This window comes from Drosophila eugracilis, unplaced genomic scaffold, assembly GCF_018153835.1.
Source record: "Drosophila eugracilis isolate 14026-0451.02 unplaced genomic scaffold, ASM1815383v1 contig_1903, whole genome shotgun sequence".
NCBI lineage: Eukaryota > Metazoa > Arthropoda > Insecta > Diptera > Drosophilidae > Drosophila > Drosophila eugracilis.
In genome coordinates this window covers 53,067-67,376 of record NW_024572759.1, presented here as the reverse complement: position 1 = coordinate 67,376, position 14,310 = coordinate 53,067, and the positions used below count along the sequence as shown (strand labels likewise).

Below are 14,310 nucleotides of genomic sequence, written 5' to 3'. Positions count from 1 at the left end.
TGCCTGTTGAATGTCTGTCCGTCTGTCTGTCTGCCTGCATGCATGCTTGTCTTTCTGTCTGTCTGTTTTTCTGTCTGTCTGTCTGTTTTTCTGTCTGTTTGTCTGTGTACCCGTCCGCCTGTCTGTCTGTCTGGCTTTCGTCTGTCCGTTTGTCTGTCTGTCTGCCCGCCTGCTTGGCAGACATATCCGTATGCCTGTCCGTCTTTTTGCCTGGCTGTATGTCCGTCTGTCTGTCTGCCTGTCCATCTTCCTTGCTGTCTGTTTGACTGTCTGTCAGTCGGCCTGCTTGTCTTTCTGTCTGTCTGTCTGCCTGTCTGTCCGAATGTCTTTCTGTGTGCCTGCCCGTCTGCCTCTCTGTTTGCCTTCCAATCCGTTAGCCGGTATGTCTGCCTGTCTGTGTGCAGTGGTACTGCCTGTCGGACCATCTGACGTTTTGTCTGTCCATTTGCCTGCTTGTCTGCATTCCTGTTTTTCAGCCTTTCTGTCTGTTTGTCCGTCTGCTCTGCTGTATGTAAGTCCGTCAGTCTGCCTGCTTGTCTTTCTGTCTGTCTGCCTCAATGCCTGTCTGCTTGTCTGTCTGCCTGTTGGTCTGACAGCCTTTCTCTCTTATCTGCCTGTTTGGTTGTTTGCCTGACTGTCTGAATGCCTGCCTTTCTGTCCGTCTAGCTGCCTATCTGTCTCTCTGCTTGCCTGTCTGCCTGTCTGTCCGTATGTCTGCCTATCTGTCTGTCTGTCTGTTTGCCTGCCCGTTTCCCCGTCTGCCTCTCTGTCTTCCTTCTGATCCGTTTGCCGGTATGACTGCTTGTCTGTCTGCTATGTGGCTGCCTGCTTGCTTGTTTGTATTTCTGTCCGCCTGTCTGTCTGTCTATCTGCCTGTCCACATGCCTGTATGTCTATCCGTCTGCCTTTCAGTCTTTCCTGTAAGCTTGTCTATCTAGCTGTCTGAGTGTCTCTCTGTCTACCTGTCTGTCTGTATGCCTGCCAGACTGTCTGTCCGTCTGTCTGTATACACTTTCGATCTACCTGTTCGTCTGCCGGCCTGTCTATCACCGCAGTCTGTCCTCTACAAGGTAAGCGACTCCAGTGGCAAACTGAAAGTCGAAGTAATTAGCCAAAAACCATTAACCCAGAATACACTTGACACACACGAATGCTTTATCCTCGACACCGGTTCCGGAATATTCGTTTGGGTCGGAAAGGGCGCCTCTCAAAAGGAGAAGACTGATGCAGCAAAAAATACCCGGCCTGGACTCAATTTCACCGCATTGTAGAAGGCGCTGAGTCTGCACCATTTAAGCAGATGTTGGAATGGAGCATAGTCGTCTCATTAGCTCGGCTTTGGACATCGGCTCTTATGAATCACTAGATGTCAACCAAATCGACGCTGTGGTGTCTCAGATGAAGAAGAGAGGTCGGGCCTTCGGCTTCATGCCTGATCATGGTCAAAACTGTATTACCCAGTATGTTACGAAGACGGGCTCTGATGAAATCTTGGCCAACACCGTGTCTTTTGAGGAGAGCGTCCCCCTTCAGGGAATCGCTTCATACGTTCTCACTTATAACTATGAGGACAAAAACGGAGACACTGGTTCCATAACGTATATTTGGTAGGGAATAAACTCTTCCTCCGCCGCCGAGAAGGGTGCCGTGAAGATGGGTCTAGATGTCGCAGAAAAGCAGGAAGGTCTTTTTGTTTTGGTCAACCATGGCCACGAGCCTCGCCACTTCTATAAGACATTTACAGGTCAGCTGATAACATCCTACACGGCACTCCCGGTAGCTGCACAACTTTTCCGCATACAAGGTACCTTAGAAAACGATGTGCATGCCAATGAGGTACCTGCTGAAAGTTTATCCTTGGCCTTGGCTGTATGTCCGTCTGTCTGTCTGCGTGTTGTATGTCTGTCCGTCTGTCTGCCGGCGGTATGTCCGTCTGTCTGTCCCTTTGTCTGTCTGCCTGCATGCATGCTTGTCTTTCTGTCTGTTTGTTGTTTTGTCTGTGTACCCGTCCGCCTGTCTGTCTGTCTGGCTTTCGTCTGTCCGGTTGTCTGTCTGTCCGTCCGCCTGCTTGGAAGACATATCCGTATGTCTGTCCGTCTTTTTGCCTGGCTATATGTCCGTCTGTCTGGCTGTCTGTCTGCCTGTCCATCTTCCTTGCTGTCTGTTTGACTGTCTGTCAGTCGGCCTGCTTGTCTTTCTGTCTGTCTGCTTGCCTGCCTCTCTGTTTGCCTTCCAATCCGTTAGCCGGTATATCTGCCTGTCTGTGTGCAGTGTGACTGCCTGTCGGAACATCTGACGTTCTGTCTGTCCATTTGCCTGCTTGTCAGATGAGTTCTGGGAGGAGTTATAAGGCAAAGGCTGGTACGATCGCAGCTTGGGCGCGCATTTTCTATTGCCGTTTAAGCTCCAATGAATTATTAAGTTTGAAGAAGTGGCTGAGAACAATTAAGATGACTTGGACTCTGGTGACGTCATGCTAATGGATGCTGGCAATGAACTATTCTTATGGGTTGGTTCTTACGCGTTTGATGAGGAAAATCTGTAGTTTCTAGATAAGGGTAGGGTTGTCTCTCAGAAAAGGATCACTCTGTTCCACGTATAATTCCTTGTTAACCCACAGCTGTATATTCAAGCGAAGCCCAAAGCGCGCTGATTTAAACACTTGATTAAAACAACACCGCCAGTGCTTTCGATGCAAGTTTGTTATGTATTGTTAAGTCCCTTGCATATATTATGTATCTGTCTGTCTGTCTCCCTATCTGTCTGCCTGTTTACCTGTCCATCTGTTTGTCTGTCTGTCTTACTGCTTTTCTCTCTGACTTCTTCTCTGCCTATATGTCTGTCAGTCTGCTTATCTGCCTGGCGGTCTGTCTTTCTGCTTTTCTGTCTATCCGTCAGTCCGCTTTTCTGTCGTCGGTCCGTCTGGCTGTCTGTCCGCTTGTCTGTCGTCGGTCCGTCTTCCTGTCTTACCGTATCTCTGTCCGTCTGTCTGTCTTTTCGGCTGTCTTCCTGTCTGTCTGCCTCTCCGTCTGCCTTGCTGTCTTTCTGCCTGGCTGTAGTCCGTCTGTCCTGCCTGTCTATCTTCCTGTCCGTCTGCCTTGTAGTCTGTCTGCCTTCCTGTAAGCCTGTCTGCCCATCTGCCTGACTGTCTCCCTGTCCGTTTGTCTGTGTGCCTGCCTGTCTGTCTACCCTTTTTCTCTGCCTCTTTGTCTGTCTGCCTGAGTGTCTGTCTTTCTGCCTATTTCCCTGTCCGTATATTCGCCTGTTTTTCTTTCTGTCTGCTTGTATGCCTATCCGTATGTCTGTGGTTCTGTCTGCCTGGCTGTATGTCCATCTGTCTGTCTGCCTGTTGAATGTCTGTCCGTCTGTCTGTCCCTTTGTCTGTCTGCCTGCATGCATGCTTGTCTTTCTGTCTGTCTGTTTTTCTGTCTGTCTGTCTGTTTTTCTGTCTGTTTGTCTGTGTACCCGTCCGCCTGTCTGTCTGTCTGGCTTTCGTCTGTCCGTTTGTCTGTCTGTCTGCCCGCCTGCTTGGCAGACATATCCGTATGCCTGTCCGTCTTTTTGCCTGGCTGTATGTCCGTCTGTCTGTCTGCCTGTCCATCTTCCTTGCTGTCTGTTTGACTGTCTGTCAGTCGGCCTGCTTGTCTTTCTGTCTGTCTGTCTGCCTGTCTGTCCGAATGTCTTTCTGTGTGCCTGCCCGTCTGCCTCTCTGTTTGCCTTCCAATCCGTTAGCCGGTATGTCTGCCTGTCTGTGTGCAGTGGTACTGCCTGTCGGACCATCTGACGTTTTGTCTGTCCATTTGCCTGCTTGTCTGCATTCCTGTTTTTCAGCCTTTCTGTCTGTTTGTCCGTCTGCTCTGCTGTATGTAAGTCCGTCAGTCTGCCTGCTTGTCTTTCTGTCTGTCTGCCTCAATGCCTGTCTGCTTGTCTGTCTGCCTGTTGGTCTGACAGCCTTTCTCTCTTATCTGCCTGTTTGGTTGTTTGCCTGACTGTCTGAATGCCTGCCTTTCTGTCCGTCTAGCTGCCTATCTGTCTCTCTGCTTGCCTGTCTGCCTGTCTGTCCGTATGTCTGCCTATCTGTCTGTCTGTCTGTTTGCCTGCCCATTTCCCCGTCTGCCTCTCTGTTTTCCTTCTGATCCGTTTGTCGGTATGACTGCTTGTCTGTCTGCTATGTGGCTGCCTGTCTGTCTGCCTGCTTGCTTGTTTGTATTTCTGTCCGCCTGTCTGTCTGTCTATCTGCCTGTCCACATGCCTGTATGTCTATCCGTCTGCCTTTCAGTCTTTCCTGTAAGCTTGTCTATCTAGCTGTCTGAGTGTCTCTCTGTCTACCTGTCTGTCTGTATGCCTGCCAGACTGTCTGTCCGTCTGTCTGTATACACTTTCGATCTACCTGTTCGTCCCCGGCCTGTCTATCACCGCAGTCTGTCCTCTACAAGGTAAGCGACCCAGTGGCAAACGAAAGTCGAAGTAATTAGCCAAAAACCATTAACCCAGAATACACTTGACACACACGAATGCTTTATCCTCGACACCGGTTCCGGAATATTCGTTTGGGTCGGAAAGGGCGCCTCTCAAAAGGAGAAGACTGATGCAGCAAAAATACCCGGCCTGGACTCAATTTCACCGCATTGTAGAAGGCGCTGAGTCTGCACCATTTAAGCAGATGTTGGAATGGAGCATAGTCGTCTCATTAGCTCGGCTTTGGACATCGGCTCTTATGAATCACTAGATGTCAACCAAATCGACGCTGTGGTGTCTCAGATAAAGAAGAGAGGTCGGGCCTTCGGCTTCATGCCTGATCATGGTCAAAACTGTATTACCCAGTATGTTACGAAGACGGGCTCTGATGAAATCTTGGCCAACACCGTGTCTTTTGAGGAGAGCGTCCCCCTTCAGGGAATCGCTTCATACGTTCTCACTGATATATTCAATAATAAATAATTGCTCATATAGTTGCATACATTTTTATAAATACGCTTAAGCTTAAGTTTACTTTGTTTACTCTTGAATAACTACTCTTAAGGAACATATGTACATATGTAAATTTACTCTGTGGACTCTTGAATTGCTACTCTTAAGGAACATATGTGTAAGGTGGCATGGGTACAATCACCTCACAAGTTGGCATACCCATCCTTGACACAAACCACCCATCATTCCCACCCAGCCGAAGAAGATAAGAGAAGGAGAGTCGAGAAGTAGTCAGAAAAAGCAAGTCGAAGAAGCCAGTCGCAGAAGTCGTCATAAAGTTGAAAGTTGTCAAAAGTAGTCGCGAATTTCTGTCGGTCATTGGAAATCTGTATTAACATTCATTTACCTGTTCGGCTATATACTTAATGCTTGTCTTTCTGTCTGTCTGCCTCAATGCCTGTCTGTCTGCCTGTTGGTCTGACAGCCTTTCTCTCTTATCTGCCTGTTTGGTTGTTTGCCTGACTGTCTGAATGCCTGCCTTTCTGTCCGTCTAGCTGCCTATCTGTCTCTCTGCTTGCCTGTCTGTCCGTCTGTCTGTTTGCCTGCCCGTTTCCCCGTCTGCCTCTCTGTTTTCCTTCTGATCCGTTTGCCGGTATGACTGCTTGTCTGTCTGCTATGTGGCTGCCTGTCTGTCTGCCTGCGTGCTTGTTTGTATTTCTGTCCGCCTGTCTGTCTGTCTATCTGCCTGTCCACATGCCTGTATGTCTGTCCGTCTGCCTTTCAGTCTTTCCTGTAAGCTTGTCTATCTAGCTGTCTGAGTGTCTCTCTGTCTACCTGTCTGTCTGTATGCCTGCCAGACTGTCTGTCCGTCTGTCTGTATACACTTTCGATCTACCTGTTCGTCTGCCGGCCTGTCTATCACCGCAGCCTGTCCTCTACAAGGTAAGCAGTCGCTTACCAGTGGCAAACTGAAAGTCGAAGTAATTAGCCAAAAACCATTAACCCAGAATACACTTGACACACACGAATGCTTTATCCTCGACACCGGTTCCGGAATATTCGTTTGGGTCGGAAAGGGCGCCTCTCAAAAGGAGAAGACTGATGCAGCAAAAAATACCCGGCCTGGACTCAATTTCACCGCATTGTAGAAGGCGCTGAGTCTGCACCATTTAAGCAGATGTTGGAATGGAGCATAGTCGTCTCATTAGCTCGGCTTTGGACATCGGCTCTTATGAATCACTAGATGTCAACCAAATCGACGCTGTGGTGTCTCAGATGAAGAAGAGAGGTCGGGCCTTCGGCTTCATGCCTGATCATGGTCAAAACTGTATTACCCAGTATGTTACGAAGACGGGCTCTGATGAAATCTTGGCCAACACCGTGTCTTTTGAGGAGAGCGTCCCCCTTCAGGGAATCGCTTCATACGTTCTCTCTTATAACTATGAGGACAAAAACGGAGACACTGGTTCCATAACGTATGTTTGGCAGGGAATAAACTCTTCCTCCGCTGCCGAGAAGGGTGCCGTGAAGATGGGTCTAGATGTCGCAGAAAAGCAGGAAGGTCTTTTTGTGTTGGTCAACCATGGCCACGAGCCTCGCCACTTCTATAAGACATTTACAGGTCAGTTGATAACATCCTACACGGCACTCCGTATGTCTGCCTATCTGTCTGTCTGTTTGCCTGCCCGTTTCCCCGTCTGCCTCTCTGTCTTCCTTCTGATCCGTTTGCCGGTATGACTGCTTGTCTGTCTGCTATGTGGCTGCCTGTCTGTCTGCCTGGTTTCTTGTTTGTATTTCTGTCCGCCTGTTTGTCTGTCTATCTGCCTGTCCACATGCCTGTTTGTCTGTCCGTCTGCCTTTCAGTCTTTCCTGTAAGCTTGTCTATCTAGATGTCTGAGTGTCTCTCTGTCTACCTGTCTGTCTGTATGCCTGCCAGACTGTCTGTCCGTCTGTCTGTATACACTTTCGATCTACCTGTTCGTCTGCCTGCCTGTCTGTCACCGCAGTCTGTCCACTACAAGGTAAGCGACTCCAGTGGCAAACTGAAAGTCGAAGTAATTAGCCAAAAACCATTAACCCAGAATACGCTTGACACACACGAATGCTTTATCCTCGACACCGGTTCCGGAATATTCGCTTGGGTCGGAAAGGGCGCCTCTCAAAAGGAGAAGACTGATGCAGCAAAAAATACCCGGCCTGGACTCAATTTCACCGCATTGTAGAAGGCGCTGAGTCTGCACCATTTAAGCAGATGTTGGATTGGAGCATAGTCGTCTCATTAGCTCGGCTTTGGACATCGGCTCTTATGAATCACTAGATGTCAACCAAATCGACGCTGTGGTGTCTCAGATGAAGAAGAGAGGTCGGGCCTTCGGCTTCATGCCTGATCATGGTCAAAACTGTATTACCCAGTATGTTACGAAGACGGGCTCTGATGAAATCTTGGCCAACACCGTGTCTTTTGAGGAGAGCGTCCCCCTTCAGGGAATCGCTTCATACGTTCTCACTTATAACTATGAGGACAAAAACGGAGAGACTGGTTCCATAACGTATGTTTGGCAGGGAATAAACTCTTCCTCCGCTGCCGAGAAGGGTGCCGTGAAGATGGGTCTAGATGTCGCAGAAAAGCAGGAAGGTCTTTTTGTGTTGGTCAACCATGGCCACGAGCCTCGCCACTTCTATAAGACATTTACAGGTCAGTTGATAACATCCTACACGGCACTCCCGGTAGCTGCACAACTTTTCCGCATACAAGGTACTTTAGAAAACGATGTGCCAATGAGGTACCTGCTGAAAGTTTATCCTTGGCCTTGGCTGTATGTTCGTCTGCGTGTTGTATGTCTGTCCGTCTGTCTGCCGGCGGTATGTCCGTCTGTCTGTCCCTTTGCCTGTCTGCCTGCATGCATGCTTGTCTTTCTGTCTGTCTGTTTTTCTGTCTGTTTGTTGTTTTGTCTGTGTACCCGTCCGCCTGTCTGTCTGTCTGGCTTTTGTCTGTCCGTTTGTCTGTCTGTCCGCCCGCCTGCTTGGAAGACATATCCGTATGTCTGTCCGTCTTTTGCCTGGCTATATGTCCGTCTGTCTGGCTGTCTGTCTGCCTGTCCATCTTCCTTGCTGTCTGTTTGACTGTCTGTCAGTCGGCCTGCTTGTCTTTCTGTCTGTCTGCTTGCCTGCCTCTCTGTTTGCCTTCCAATCCGTTAGCCGGTATGTCTGCCTGTCTGTGTGCAGTGTGACTGCCTGTCGGAACATCTGACGTTCTGTCTGTCCATTTGCCTGCTTGTCAGATGAGTTCTGGGAGGAGTTATAAGGCAAAGGCTGGTACGATCGCAGCTTGGGCGCGCATTTTCTATTGCCGTTTAAGCTCCAATGAATTATTAAGTTTGAGGAAGTGGCTGAGAACAATTAAGATGACTTGGACTCTGGTGACGTCATGCTAATGGATGCTGGCAATGAGCTATTCTTATGGATTGGTTCTTACGCGTTTGATGAGGAAAATCTGTAGTTTCTAGATAAGGGTTGGGTTGTCTCTCAGAAAAGGATCACTCTGTTCCACATATAATTCCTTGTTAACCCACAGCTGTATATTCAAGCGAAGCCCAAAGCGCGCTGATTTAAACACTTGATCAAAAAAACACCGCCAGTGCTTTCGATGCTAGTTTGTTATGTATTGTTAAGTCCCTTGCATATATTATGTATCTGTCTGTCTGTCTCCCAATCTGTCTGCCTGTTTACCTGTCCATCTGTTTGTCTGTCTGTCTTACTGCCGTTCTCTCTGACTTCTTCTCTGCCGTATGACTGTTTGCCTGACATTCTGAATGCCTGTCTGCCTGCATGTCTGTCAGTCTGCTTATCTGCCTGGCGGTCTGTCTTTCTGCTTTTCTGTCTATCCGTCAGTCCGCTTTTCTGTCGTCGGTCCGTCTGGCTGTCTGACCGTATCTCTGTCCGTCTGTCTGTCTTTTCGGCTGTCTTCCTGTCTGTTTGCCTCTCCGTCTGCCTTGCTGTCTTTCTGCCTGGCTGTAGTCCGTCTGTCCTGCCTGTCTGTCTTCCTGTCCGTCTGCCTTGTAGTCTGTCTGCTTTCCTGTAAGCCTGTCTGCCCATTTGTCTGACTGTCTCTCTGTCTCCCTGTCCGTTTGTCTGTGTGCCTGCCTGTCTGTCTACCCTTTTTCTCTGCCTCTTTGTCTGTCTGCCTGAGTGTATGTCTTTCTGCCTATTTCCCTGTCCGTATATTCGCCTGTTTTTCTTTCTGTCTGCTTGTATGCCTATCCGTATGTCTGTGGTTCTGTCTGCCTGGCTGTATGTCCATCTGCCTGTCTGCCTGTTGAATGTCTGTCCGTCTGTCTGTCCCTTTGTCTGTCTGCCTGCATGCATGCTTGTCTTTCTGTCTGTCTGTTTTTCTGTCTGTCTGTCTGTTTGTCTGTGTACCCGTCCGCCTGTCTGTCTGTCTGGCTTTCGTCTGTCCGTTTGTCTGTCTGTCTGCCCGCCTGCTTGGCAGACATATCCGTATGCCTGTCCGACTTTTTGCCTGGCTGTATGTCCGTCTGTCTGTCTGCCTGTCCATCTTCCTTGCTGTCTGTTTGACTGTCTGTCAGTCGGCCTGCTTGTCTTTCTGTCTGTCTGTCTGCCTGTCTGTCCGTATGTCTTTCTGTGTACCTGCCCGTCTGCCTCTCTGTTTGCCTTCCAATCCGTTAGCCGGTATGTCTGCCTGTCTGTGTGCAGTGGTACTGCCTGTCGGACCATCTGACGTTTTGTCTGTCCATTTGCCTGCTTGTCTGCATTCCTGTTTTTCAGCCTTTCTGTCTGTTTGTCCGTCTGCTCTGCTGTATGTAAGTCCGTCAGTCTGCCTGCTTGTCTTTCTGTCTGTCTGCCTCAATGCCTGTCTGCTTGTCTGTCTGCCTGTTGGTCTGACAGGCTTTCTCTCTTATCTGCCTGTTTGGTTGTTTGCCTGACTGTCTGAATGCCTGCCTGTCTGTCCGTATGTCTGCCTATCTGTCTGTCTGTTTGCCTGCCCGTTTCCCCGTCTGCCTCTCTGTCTTCCTTCTGATCCGTTTGCCGGTATGACTGCTTGTCTGTCTGCTATGTGGCTGCCTGTCTGTCTGCCTGGTTTCTTGTTTGTATTTCTGTTCGCCTGTTTGTCTGTCTATCTGCCTGTCCACATGCCTGTTTGTCTGTCCGTCTGCCTTTCAGTCTTTCCTGTAAGCTTGTCTATCTAGATGTCTGAGTGTCTCTCTGTCTACCTGTCTGTCTGTATGCCTGCCAGACTGTCTGTCCGTCTGTCTGTATACACTTTCGATCTACCTGTTCGTCTGCCGGCCTGTCTGTCACCGCAGTCTGTCCACTACAAGGTAAGCGACTCCAGTGGCAAACTGAAAGTCGAAGTAATTAGCCAAAACCATTAACCCAGAATACGCTTGACACACACGAATGCTTTATCCTCGACACCGGTTCCGGAATATTCGCTTGGGTCGGAAAGGGCGCCTCTCAAAAGGAGAAGACTGATGCAGCAAAAATACCCGGCCTGGACTCAATTTCACCGCATTGTAGAAGGCGCTGAGTCTGCACCATTTAAGCAGATGTTGGATTGGAGCATAGTCGTCTCATTAGCTCGGCTTTGGACATCGGCTCTTATGAATCACTAGATGTCAACCAAATCGACGCTGTGGTGTCTCAGATGAAGAAGAGAGGTCGGGCCTTCGGCTTCATGCCTGATCATGGTCAAAACTGTATTACCCAGTACGTTACGAAGACGGGCTCTGATGAAATCTTGGCCAACACCGTGTCTTTTGAGGAGAGCGTCCTCCTTCAGGGAATCGCTTCATACGTTCTCACTTATATCTATGAGGACAATAACGGAGAGACTGGTTCCATAACGTATGTTTGGCAGGGAATAAACTCTTCCTCCGCCGCCGAGAAGGGTGCCGTGAAGATGGGTCTAGATGTCGCAGAAAAGCAGGAAGGTCTTTTTGTGTTGGTCAACCATGGCCACGAGCCTCGCCACTTCTATAAGACATTTACAGGTCAGTTGATAACATCCTACACGGCACTCCCGGTAGCTGCACAACTTTTCCGCATAAAAGGTACCTTAGAAAACGATGTGCATGCCAATGAGGTAACTGCTCAAAGTTTATCCTTGGCCTTGGCTGTATGTCCGTCTGTCTGTCTGCCTGTTGTATGTCTGTCCGTCTGTCTGCCGGCGGTATGTCCGTCTGTCTGTCCCTTTGTCTGTCTGCCTGCATGCATGCTTGTCTTTCTGTCTGTCTGTTTTTCTGTCTGTTTGTTGTTTTGTCTGTGTACCCGTCCGCCTGTGTGTCTGTCTTTTTGCCTGGCTGTATGTCCGTCTGTCTGTCTGCCTGTCCATCTTCCTTGCTGTCTGTTTGACTGTCTGTCAGTCGGCCTGCTTGTCTTTCTGTCTGTCTGTCCCTTTGTCTGTCTGCCTGCATGCATGCTTGTCTTTCTGTCTGTCTGTTTATCTGTCTGTCTGTCTGATTGTCTGTGTACCCGTCCGCCTGTCTGTCTGTCTGGCTTTCGTCTGTCCGTTTGTCTGTCTGTCTGCCCGCCTGCTTGGCAGACATATCCGTATGTCTGTCCGTCTTTTTGCCTGGTTGTATGTCCGTCTGTCTGTCTGCCTGTCCATCTTCCTTGCTGTCTGTTTGACTGTCTGTCAGTCGGCCTGCTTGTCTTTCTGTCTGTCTGTCTGTCCGTATGTCTGCCTATCTGTCTGTCTGTCTGTGTGCCTGCCCGTCTGCCTCTCTGTTTGCCTTCCAATCCGTTAGCCGGTATGTCTGCCTGTCTGTGTGCAGTGGTACTGCCTGTCGGACCATCTGACGTTTTGTCTGTCCATTTGCCTGCTTGTCTGCATTCCTGTTTTTCAGCCTTTCTGTCTGTTTGTCCGTCTGCTCTGCTGTATGTAAGTCCGTCAGTCTGCCTGCTTGTCTTTCTGTCTGTCTGCCTCAATGCCTGTCTGCTTGTCTGTCTGCCTGTTGGTCTGACAGCCTTTCTCTCTTATTTGCCTGTTTGGTTGTTTGCCTGACTGTCTGAATGCCTGCCTTTCTGTCCGTCTAGCTGCCTATCTGTCTGTCTGCTTGCCTGTCTGCCTGACTGTCTGTCTGTTTGCCTGCCCGTTTCCCCGTCTGCCTCTCTGTTTTCCTTCTGATCCGTTTGCCGGTATGACTGTTTGTCTGTCTGCTATGTGGCTGCCTGTCTGTCTGCCTGCTTGCTTGTTTGTATTTCTGTCCGCCTGTCTGTCTGTCTATCTGCCTGTCCACATGCCTGTTTGTCTGTCCGTCTGCCTTTCAGTCTTTCCTGTAAGCTTGTCTATCTAGCTGTCTGAGTGTCTCTCTGTCTACCTGTCTGTCTGTATGCCTGCCAGACTGTCTGTCCGTCTGTCTGTATACACTTTCGATCTACCTGTTCGTCTGCCGGTCTGTCTGTCCCCGCAGTCTGTCCTCTACAAGGTTAGCGACTCCAGTGGCAAACTGAAAGTCGAAGTAATTAGCCAAAAACCATTAACCCAGAATACGCTTGACACACACGAATGCTTTATCCTCGACACCGGTTCCGGAATGTTCGTTTGGGTCGGAAAGGGCGCCTCTCAATAGGAGAAGACTGATGCAGCAAAAAATACCCGGCGTGGACTCAATTTCACCGCATTGTAGAAGGCGCTGAGTCTGCACCATTTAAGCAGATGTTGGATTGGAGCATAGTCGTCTCATTAGCTCGGCTTTGGACATCGGCTCTTATGAATCACTAGATGTCAACGCTGTGGTGTCTCAGATGAAGAAGAGAGGTCGGGCCTTCGGCTTCATGCCTGATCATGGTCAAAACTGTATTACCCAGTATGTTACGAAGACGGGCTCTGATGAAATCTTGGCCAACACCGTGTCTTTTGAGGAGAGCGTCCCCCTTCAGGGAATCGCTTCATACGTTCTCACTTATAACTATGAGGACAATAACGGAGACACTGGTTCCATAACGTATGTTTGGCAGGGAATAAACTCTTCCTCCGCCGCCAAGAAGCGTGCCGTGAAGATGGGTCTAGATGTCGCAAAAAAGCAGGAAGGTCTTTTTGTGTTGGTCAACCATGGCCACGAGCCTCGCCACTTCTATAAGACATTTAAAGGACAGTTGATAACATCCTACACGGCACTCCCGGTAGCTGCAAAACTTTTCCGCATATAAGGTACCGTAGAAAGCGATGTGCATGCCAATGAGGTACCTACTGAAAGTTTATCCTTGGCCTCGCGTGATGCCTGTGTCTTTCTTTCTGGACAGTCCCACAGGATATATATTTGGAATGGTATGGGCGCATCTGCCTTTGAGAAAAGAGTTGCCCTTAATTGCTTGTCCCTGTACTGGGATGACGTTGAGTTTGAGAATGTGGAGGAGGGTGCGGAATCAGATGAGTTCTGGGAGGAGTTAAACGGCGAAGGCCAGTACGATCGGAGCTTGAGCGATCCAGGGGCACCGTTGCTGGAGCCGCGCCTTTTCCATTGCCGTTTAAGCTCTAATGAATTTATTAAATTTGAGGAAGTGGCTAAGTACGAACAAGACTTGGACTCCGATGATATCATGCTAATGGATGCTGGAGATGAGATCTACTTATGGGTTGGCTCTTGCACGACTTGTTAAGGCCCTTGCATATATTATGTATCTGTCTATCTGCTTGTCCGTCTGTCTGCCCATACGTCTGTCTTCTTATCTGTCTGCCTGCTTGTCTGTCCGTCTGTTTGTCTGACTGTATGACTGCCTACTTGTCTGTCCGTCTGTTTGTCTGTCTGTATGTCTGCCTGTCTGCATGTCTGTTTTTCTCTCTGACTTCTTGTCTGCCTGTACGTTTGTTTACCTGACCGTCTGAATTCCTGTCTGCCTGCCAGTTTTTCTTTCTGTCTGGCTTTCTGTCTGTCCGTCTGCTTAATTGTCTGTCTGTATTCTATACGGCATGTGGAGAAAGGTGCGAAGTCAGATAAGTTCTGGTTCGTTGGATCAATCTGTATGTAAGGCATAGCCGTGAATATTCTAATAATATACCCATATATGCCTCTATTGCCATTGATCGCAAACTGTTGAAGGAAATGTAAAGTAAAAGATTTCTTCCTTGCTTATCTGTCTGTCTGACTGCTTGTCTGTCTGCCTTTCTGTCCGTCTGCCGTGCAATGTGGCTGTCTGTCTGACTAGCTGGCTTGTCTGTCTCCCTGCCTGTCTGTCTGCATACATGTCGGTCTGTCTAGCTGCTTGTATGCCTCAATCCGTGTCTGTCTGGGTTATCTAAGCCTTGCTGTGTGGCTGTCTCTCTGTCTACCTGTCTTTATGTCGGTCTATTTGCCGGTCCGTATATCCACCTTCCCGTCTGTCTGTCTGGTATCTGTCTATATTTTTGTCTGTCTTTTATTATGTCTGTCTGTCTGC

At 49.0% G+C, this 14,310-nt stretch overlaps 3 pseudogenes; all 3 read left to right on the top strand.

The window, feature by feature from the left end:
* Positions 1-974: 974 nt before the first annotated feature.
* LOC121529812 lies at positions 975-2,653 on the top strand (annotated as a pseudogene).
* Positions 2,654-4,671: 2,018 nt separating this feature from the next.
* On the top strand, positions 4,672-8,518 carry LOC121529811 (annotated as a pseudogene).
* Positions 8,519-10,576: 2,058 nt separating this feature from the next.
* LOC121529810 lies at positions 10,577-13,533 on the top strand (annotated as a pseudogene).
* Positions 13,534-14,310: the final 777 nt, after the last annotated feature.